The 8,135-nt window shown below is 42.3% G+C and overlaps 1 protein-coding gene across 1 annotated transcript in view; it reads right to left on the bottom strand.

The window, feature by feature from the left end:
• The window catches only part of LOC118341058 (DNA polymerase zeta catalytic subunit-like), a gene marked incomplete in the record, with an annotated part of 68,493 nt that overhangs the window by 38,312 nt on the left and 22,046 nt on the right, over positions 1-8,135 (bottom strand).

Below are 8,135 nucleotides of genomic sequence, written 5' to 3'. Positions count from 1 at the left end.
TGCCACTGAACAGGATTTCTTGTTTCACAAAGAAAGAAAACATCTGCTGCTTCAGATTGGGCGGGTCATCACTTTGGGATGTATTTTCAAACTACCTGGGCAATTAGGGGCCAAGGAGCTGTCTGAAAACTGACAGTTGACGGTGCTGTAGTAACGTGAGCAGCCGCCCCGACTAGGAATGATAATGGCGTGCGAACACGGTTGGTAATTTTAAAGGGTCCCTTAAAATGCACGCAACAACGATCCAAGTTGAAATGTGGACGATACTGACTTCTTTAGGTGATGAGGCAGCCCGTGACTAGAACCTTTTTTGTTGAGGCTCGTTTACTGTCTTCCTGATAAAACCGTAGGATCTTGTGTGATAGAGAATGCTTCTGATGACAATTTTTATGAATCATTATATAATTTGTGGTTCACCGACAACAACAAATGGATGGCCCGAAACCTGAAACCTGCTCTCTTCCTATCAACCCTTTGCATGCATCTGCGAGCACCTTTGCCATTGTTCTGCGGCAAATTAAATACTTTTTTAAAATTTTAATTATTTTTTCGGGGGGGTGGGTTGGCTTTTATTGCCTTTAATCCATTGTAACAGCTGAAGGTTGACAGGTAAGGGGGAGAAAGAGAGAGGGGAAGGGGCAGCAAAGGGCCAGAGGTGGGACAAAAGACTTTGTCTTTTTATTTTAATTGTATATTAAGGGGTAGCTTAAGCTGATATGAAATAAGTAGAAAGATCCTGGCTGGCAGTTTGAGATCCCTGTACTAGAGGATTTGTGAAGCTTCAGGTCCTTATCTCTGGGGGGAGGAGCATTGAGGTAGAGGAGGTACACTACACTCTGCCAAGTGCGTCCTCAATCCCCCCCCCTTCAAAGTAATCTGCACTGCAGCTCTGTGACTCAGCATCCCCACACCACCACTGGGTCAGTAAGTCAGTCAGCCAGCAGCGATCAGCCACTTAGCCGAGCAGACAGCTGTTAACCTGTTGTTAGCCCACTGGAGCACAGACAGATACTGAGATACAGCCACTCAAAGTTCACTATATAGGCAAACTATTCAAAATTATAACTAGTCAAATGACACACACACACACACACAACACACACACACATAATATTCATATGGTCTGTAGCAACGACTGTGAGTACAACTGTACATAAGTAAACATAGGTTGATGGTTGTGATGATTAGATCAGCTAGCTAGCATGATAGACCATCGCTCATCAACAGGAAAATGAATCCACAACAAATCTGATGTGTCCACCAACATACTTGATGGTACTACAGCCATATAAAGCTTTGGTAGGTGGAATCAGTAGATAAATACAATTGCTGTTTACTCCTCATGTAGTTTATTGAGGAACTATTTGAGCTACTGAACAGAGCTGCAGTTTATTTCAGCACCCATGTATAGCTGTGTGTTGCCGACAGTACAGCTGGTTAGGAGAACGATGAACAAATGGATGCTCTGGTAGCACTTGTGTGTCACGACTTCTCACATCTGGACTGAATTTAGAGGTTATATTTCTGTTTTATCAACATTCAGGTTTTAGCCTTTAAAAAAGGGCCCTGCAAAGCTATGATACACTAACACCGGTCATTCATTCATTTATTATTTTTAGGGATACGTATCGTATCGGCCTAAAAGAACCATTTCTGCCGATTATCAAGCCAATACCATGATATGCAAGTATGTCTATGGTGTTGAAGTTTTTATGGTCTGAAACATGTATTGGCATAGTAAGTTGTTTTTTGCAATGATTACTCAGGAGGAGTCAAATTGTATTTCTTCAACACGACATTGCCCCTCTTAAGAGCCATCGTCCAAAGAGAAACAAAGAAAAAGAGGCATCAGCAAAAACAGTAAACATTCTAATTTTTCCCAAACGTGTACATGTTAAAATACGATGCTTTTCATGCTTGCAACTGGTAGTGGGGCCTTTACTATAACAGTAGAGATAATAATTCTTACAGGGGAGACTTTATGTTCTCTGCAATTAAGTGGGGAAAAAAATATGTGCATATATTATGCGTTCCTACTCTTTTTTTGGCTGATTGTAGAGTAAGTCCTTCACTGACATGTCCCTCACCTGCCTGTTAGCTATGTTACATCTTAATAAGGGAGAAATTACACCTTGATTCCTCATATTTGTACATTGAGTTCAGTGACCTCATGGAATCTCCACCCCCCTTCAACTTCAGCAGAGGTCTAATCAGCCAGTCTAAGTGCAAACACCAGTGTGGGTGTGCAGGGCCTTTAAGGTGGCACACCGAAGTCACACAGACGTGACATTCTGCTCTCAAGTGGCAAGGTTTCCTCACGATGAGAGCAGAGAGTCAGCACTGGTCGTCAGTCATGAGTCATGCTGCTAACTTTTTCCAAGGCAGTCGTGTCTGTTTACTCTGTCAGTTCAAAGCTTCAGTTCCAGTTAGAGAGTCCTGCTTGTTATGAGAAAAGCAGTCGCTCTTCCTGGCAAATCTGTCGGTGATGGTGCTGAAGGACACAAAAGGTGAGATATGCAGATATATGGAGCCAACTGGCACAACTTGTTGATTTTAGTTCAAGCGGCAAATCCTCACCCCGCTGCTACTTCTGAGCTCAAAATACGTGACTGCAGACTGAAATACAGAAAGAGGAGACTTTTATTTGTCAAAGGTGAGCACAAATGCTCTTTGCCAGGAACACTCTGCTTCACGCACAAATTCACACCCGAAAGCTGCCAGTAAAACCGGTTTCATCTGAGATCCATAAGCATAATCACGTACAGAAAGTGGCATTTGGTGACACCAATTATCCTCAAGCTTAAACTATATATACACTTAACTATACCGAAAAGAACTATAGCCAATCCTGGCAGTGTGTTCTACATGTGAGTAGGTTTGGGGGAACAGTCAGACTCCCTCTGTAATCAGACAGAGAGCTGCCACAGGGAGGAGTGGAAGATGTTAATAAAACCAGTGTTGGTATTAATTAAAAGAGTGAAATCTAGGCCTGAGCACTCCCACCGCCTGGAGAGGAAACGTCAGAATGGCAGAATATGTGTTCACCACTGTAGTCCGTGATTATGGTCGGGAATGTGAGGAGAAACTCTCCCCCTCAACCTCAAGAACTTTAATCAAGCTGCACTTGAGCAGGGATTTTAAACTGAGCCCAGACCCGATAGGCCCTTCAGCTCAAATGTTCATGTAAATCTACAAAATGAGGGCCACACAGTGCGAGCTAAAAGGAAAACAGACAACACATACACTCAGTTTAGAAAGGTGATAGAATAAAAGGCCCAGTAATCTGACACACACACACACACACACACACACACAGGCAGAGTCAGTATCTAGCTCACTGAGCAGCCTGGCAGAAAGCCAAGCAGATGAGACAGAGAGAGTCGGTCTGGAGGAGGAGAGGCAGTGGTAGGGAGAGAGACAGAGGGATGCTGACAGGGATGGCAGAGCAACTATGTGCTACAAAATATCACCATGCTCTCACCGTTATAAAGATTTGTTGAGGTATTTTTGTTTAAGAACACACAGACATTTTGGAGAAAGACTGCCCTCTCATCAAAAGTCAGATAAGAAGACTGACTTTTTAAGACCATTGGGCCCCATTTACGCACGTCAAATCAAGATGCAGTTGAAACACACTTTCATCCACATGACAAGTCTGACTGCATCCACCTTTGTTGTCCTGAAGCAATTTGGTAACAAAAAGAAGCAGGAAAAGTATATTTGGACTTTAGCAGTTTAACTACAACAATAATAGTTGCATAGCTGGCTAATAACTAGCAGATTTATTATAGAAATCGCAATATGGCCAAGTGCAATATGCAAATCTCAGAAGCTGCAACTTTCTGATGAAGATTAAATGTGACAAAACAGTATTATACTAAAGTACTGTAGTTCTACAAAGACGCCTGGCCTTCAAATCTTGTCTCCAGATTTAAAAAACATTTGTTTGGACAGACCCCTAAAACATTTTACATTACAGTAAAAATGAAATATGTGATGCAGTAAGGGAAAATGTCTGAGGAGGTGTCCATTATCAGGAATGAATGGATGACAGGGAGGGCAGAGCTGTTTCCCTGGTAACACACCTAAGGGTTTACCTGGAACAGTCACAAGGTTCTTACCAACAGATCCTCCTAAATGTTACACGCTGCAGCTTTAAATGACAGATTTGTTTGTATTGTATTTAATTATTCCCAGTACGGATGTATCTCCATGCACTCATTTCTCCTTGTGCTGATGAGCAGCACTGCAGTGACTACACAGCTACGTTTATGGAAAATGCACTCCTCAACCCAATATGTTCTTCTAGGAACAATTCTTTCTCAGATATTGGCAGCGGTCTAGAAAACACATGCCTACGCAGAAAAACACAAACACCCGCCGCCCACGCAAAGTCCTTAAGCCTGTGTATGAAATTGGAAGTGCTTGTGGGTTTTTGAATATTACCCAGCGAATGTATAAATAGTCCGTTCCAAGCAGAAATAACTAATCTGCATGACGAGACCAGCCAATCAATACCTCCTCTGCCAGGGAAGTGGCGCTGGCACCACCCTTCATGAGTTGAGTTTCGTGAGTTAATTTCTGGCGGTGTGTGCGCGGTTATGTCCTTCATTGATGTTGGGAGCATTCCCAAAACGATTCCATAAATGTTAGTGGACTACAGCTCCTGCATGGAGATGCTTTGTAGAGAAAGCTTCGACGTACAGTCACTGAGGCAGAGTAGAACGAATAGTTAGGAGTCAGGAATACAGAAATACACATATCCACACAATGAGTTGAGTAAGGTTCCAGTGTGTGTGTGTGTGTGTGTGTGTGTGTGGAGAACAGAATGACGACTGCAATAAGAGGAGGAGTGAAAAGAGGAGCGTGACAACCCTTTAAATCACACTCTTTCTAATGGATTCACTCCCATCATCTGCTCCTTTAATGAACTGCTGGAGAGGAGAGAGGGGCTTGGATATACAGATGAGCAGTCAGCGTATGAATGAGAGCCGAAGAGGACTACATGCTCCTCGCTTTATAAACTAATTACACAGGCCTGAATTATGCGCTCTGATCTTTGTGGAGGAGTCGGGCTCTTCAAGTCAGAGCCGACATGTTGCCAAACTGAGCCACTATTTCAACAGCAGCATTTCAGCTTTCCTGGACCACGATGGGAAGATGAACGAAGGATTCTCTGTACTGTAACTGAGTAAAGACGGGCTATTTTAAATCCAGTAGAGCTGCAATAATTAGTCGATTAATCTATTTGTTGTCAAGTATATAAAAGGTCTAGTGTGTAGCGGTGTGATTGCAGATTGCATTTCCCCTTGCCTCACCCTCCCATCCTAGCCATATTTTGTTTGTCCATTCTGGGCTTCTGTAGAAACATGGCAGTTCAACATGTCGGACTCCGTAAAAGAGGACCGCTCCCTCTGTAGATTTATTCTAAGGTAACGAAAATAGGAGTATAAGGACAAAAAATATCAGATTGCAATATTTTATTTTGTGATATTTAATCGATTCTGAAAAACACTGTACTGATTTTGTGTGTTTAAACCACCAACGATTAGATAGCAGTGTACGTAAACATAAACAGAGGGCCATGATTCTGGATGTTACAGCAACATATTTTGTGATAGATATAAATGCAGATCCCACTGTTTTGGTTGCATAAAAAAAAGTTTACTTTTTGCTTTGTTTTGCACATAATACTGGGTTCATAATTTGACACTGTGGACCCAGTATTGTGAATTGTATTAAATCATGAGTTCAGTGTATCTCATTACTTCCATATTTTCTACAGAAAGCAAGGAAGAAAAGGAAAGCAAGTAGAACACACATTCTGTACAATGGCTGCTGCTACTTACAGTTACAGTTCTAACAAGGAACTTATATCAACTTCAACAGCAAAATTGTTGTTGCTCACTGCAGTGTCAGAGAGCAATGGCAACTCCAACAAAGGACAAACAATAAAGAGTGCGGCTTGCAAGAGTATGTGCACAATAACTGTAATAAGTGGACTGTGCACATAGCCACAGAGGAAATGATGCACAAATTCCTACAAAACTAGCAGCTGTGAGAAAGCGATAAAATGATGCTCCTTGTCAGAAATCTGTCTATCGGCTGCTTCTGCTGTTGTGGCAAATAGGAATCAGTCTAGTACTTCCATCAAACATGGTTGAAAAGATAAAAGATTGCTGCCTCTTAAATGGGCTGTTGCTTCAAGCCTTATCCTGCGCACACAGTCGCTGGACGTAATACTAAAAATTAGAAAATAAGAAAAAGTAGAAGGTTACAGGAAATGAGGGGAGAGAGAGGGGGAGTGACATGCAACAAAAGATCCTCAGCCAGAATCAAACCAGCGGTGTTGCGGTCAGATTAAATGGTATGCACCTTAAGCACTAGGCCACCACAGTGCGGGAGGTCTGTTTCTGTCCGCCTGTCTGGAGAAGGCAGCTCTCCCATCTGCATCACTCGTTTGTTCTGTCACACACAGCATAAAGTGCAGAGCCTGAGTGAGTACACTCTGCTCTTAACAGCAGTCTCTCGTTCTTTGCACTCCTCCACTCACATAAACAGAGCGGCTCTGGAGCATTTAAACAAGCCCCATCAGTGACTCAGCTGGCCAGACTTCACATAAAAGCTGATGAAACACCAAAGATTGCATCTCACATACACTGTGCTATCTACTCAATGGACCACACAAATTATGCATTTTGCATAGTGAATAGATATTACAGGGTGCCTGGCCACTCATCTTAACCACCACACACCATCAACAATGCAAACTGAACACTTCCTACTGCTGGTTCACATTTAAAGTCACCAGCCAACCACTACGATGCTTTGATCAGCAAGTTACAGAAAGCTGCCAATGTTAGTGATGGTGCTACATCACTGAAAACAAAGAAACCACAACAATCCATACAGATCCATTGAGCTTTCCATCGTGTCACATGCAAGTGAGGTTTCTAGTGGAACTTCGGCATTTCAAGAACTTCTCGTCCATGTTGGCTAAAAAGTTGAGCTTAAAGTTAATTCTTGACCTTGCAAGCAGCAGTTGACAAAACAGTCATATTTCAAAGTCAGTTTAGTAGTAGGTCTAAAGCTTTCAATCATTTCATACAAGTATAAGATGAAGTTTGTAAAACTGTCTGAGGATGTTTTAAATATTGTAAGAGAGGGGACAGGGCAAAGAAAGAAGCAGTGACCTGCTTATAGTAGATGAAGTGTTACAGGTAAAGGGTGGTAATTGCAGTCTGGGCAAACCTTGGTGCATGAAAGCAAAAGCAATCCCACTTTCATTTATTCAAGAAAAACAAGAAGTGCTCTGAAGCCTTCTTATTGTAATATAAACACCCAACGTGAACTCAAAAATGACATGCAACACATTTCAGTCTCAGCATAGATAAAGGGCCATTTTCCTCACAATACACTAACTAAGCCTCTATCAGAAAGCCTCTGCCAAATTCATGGTGTACTAGGGAGAGCTGCTAGAAGGGTGTCCAAGCCTAATACAGCCTGGGTGAGTCTCCCTGTCTGACTGTGTCTGGGCTTTGATAACTGGACAAATAGGTGGACCCTCCCTCCAGCTGCACAGCCAGGCCTGTCCTGGCTGAAAGCCGGCACGACAAGCCAGGGGCTGAGGAGAGATGACGTTGCAGCCTGGTTATTCCTAAACAAGCTGGAGGACTTCCCTACATTGCTCCCGTGCAGTGATTACGGCTTGCTTACAAGGTGAAAATTAAAGATGCAATCATAAACATAAACAAGGCAACAGTACACAAACTGCACACTAGTAGCAATCAAATTCACAAATACTAAGAAAATCTGACAAATTCACATTGGTGTAGGGATGGTAAGATTCACCAGTTTGCATCGTTGCACAAGCATAAAAGTCCAAGGTGTGCATCATTTCTAACATTTTTGCATCAGTAATATCTGATTTAAAAAGGTGGGACCAGTTTTTCTGGAGAAAAAAGTTGATTGCTAAGCCTCATTCCTAGGTTGTTTAGGCCCTTTACCCTAAGCAAAAGCATCTGTATTTGACGGCCTGGGAATGAGATTCAACAAACAACTAAATTTCTCCATTTCAGTGTTTAGAAATGTCACCAATTTTATATTTAAATTGATTCCTCCTCTCTAAACTGTTT

The sequence above is a fragment of the Morone saxatilis genome, unplaced genomic scaffold (assembly GCF_004916995.1).
Source record: "Morone saxatilis isolate NCDOM2014 unplaced genomic scaffold, NCSU_SB_2.0 Contig7, whole genome shotgun sequence".
NCBI classification, from domain to species: Eukaryota; Metazoa; Chordata; class Actinopteri; family Moronidae; genus Morone; species Morone saxatilis.
The sequence above is the reverse complement of the archived record's forward strand: the minus strand, read 5'-3'. Positions and strand labels throughout refer to the sequence as shown.